Source organism: Oenanthe melanoleuca, chromosome 2 (genome assembly GCF_029582105.1).
Source record: "Oenanthe melanoleuca isolate GR-GAL-2019-014 chromosome 2, OMel1.0, whole genome shotgun sequence".
NCBI lineage: Eukaryota > Metazoa > Chordata > Aves > Passeriformes > Muscicapidae > Oenanthe > Oenanthe melanoleuca.
Window position 1 is genome coordinate 130,873,017 of NC_079335.1, and position 1,198 is coordinate 130,874,214.

The 1,198-nt window shown below is 60.6% G+C and overlaps 1 non-coding gene across 1 annotated transcript; it reads right to left on the bottom strand.

Moving 5' to 3' along the window:
• Nucleotides 1-578: 578 nt before the first annotated feature.
• On the bottom strand, nucleotides 579-652 carry TRNAN-GUU (transfer RNA asparagine (anticodon GUU)). Its single transcript has one exon. It is a non-coding gene; the product is annotated as a tRNA-Asn (tRNA).
• Nucleotides 653-1,198: the final 546 nt, after the last annotated feature.

The window sequence follows — 1,198 nt, forward strand, 5'->3', positions numbered from 1 at the left end:
GGGCCGCCGCTCTGGTCCGCGCGTTAGCGGCGCCCGCCGCAGCCGCACTCGGCAGTGATCGCAATAATCCGTCTTCTCGTGTGCCCCCGAGCCTCGGCTGCCGCCGGGCTGTCCGCTGGCCATCGCTGAGTGCTGGGGCGCCGTGAGCGCCTCCCGGAGCAAACCCCAAGCGCCCGGCAGCATCGCTCGTTATCCCGTTGCAGCTCGCAGACAGTGCTTTCCTTCGCACCTCCCGCCGGGGAAGCAGAAACTCCCGGGCACTCGGGTCCCCGCCAGCCTCAGCACAGAGCCGGCTCGCAGCAAGCGCATCTCCCTACGCAGGCAGCCAGCCGCAGGTCCCGGGTGTCCCGCAGCCCTCGCCGGGAGCGCGGCGGTGCTGCCCCGCCGGAGCGCCGAGGGCAGGGCAGCGGCCCGGGCTCAGCGCTCGGGGCCGCCCCGGCGCAGCCGCGCTCCCCGCCGCGGGCCCCCCTGCCCGGCACCACGCGGCGCCGCCGGCGCTCAGCTCACATCCTCCCCCGGCGCACACGCACAAAACGACGGCCGGCGGCGGGGGCGGTGCCGAGCCCAAAAGGGAAGCCCGTCCCTGGGTGGGCTCGAACCACCAACCTTTCGGTTAACAGCCGAACGCGCTAACCGATTGCGCCACAGAGACTCCTTTATAGCCACCTCCGCCCTGCTACCCAAGTGTGCGGCACCGCTCCTCCCGTTCCCCCGCCCCTGCCCTGCTCTGACCGCTGGGAACACGCTGAGCCCGGGATCCCAAACCCCGAGCCTCGCGACACGCCAGAAAACCACCGAGGAAACAGCGAAACGGCGGCTTTTCTTCTCCTACCCAACGGGAAACCCATTCACAAAATCATTGTTCGCAGTAATGCTCTTTATTTTAGGGAATAAATTCATGTATCAGACTTAAAACTGCTTTTTCTTGGATGCTGCTAACTGATAAGTTACATATGCAAACCAAAACATAATTTCCAAATATCATGGCAAAATTGCCCTATTAATATATTTAGAAGGTAACTTTAAGTGACCTCAGGGAGCAGTTAGACTGCCTAAAACAGGCAGCAGTGCTCTGTGTGTGTAGGGTAAGTGTATTTACTGTTCTAAGTACTGAAATCAGCCGTGAAGAAAAGCTAACATTCCTATTTATTATTTTATCAAAATCTTCTTCCTAGAGTACATTACAGTAAACCTACAC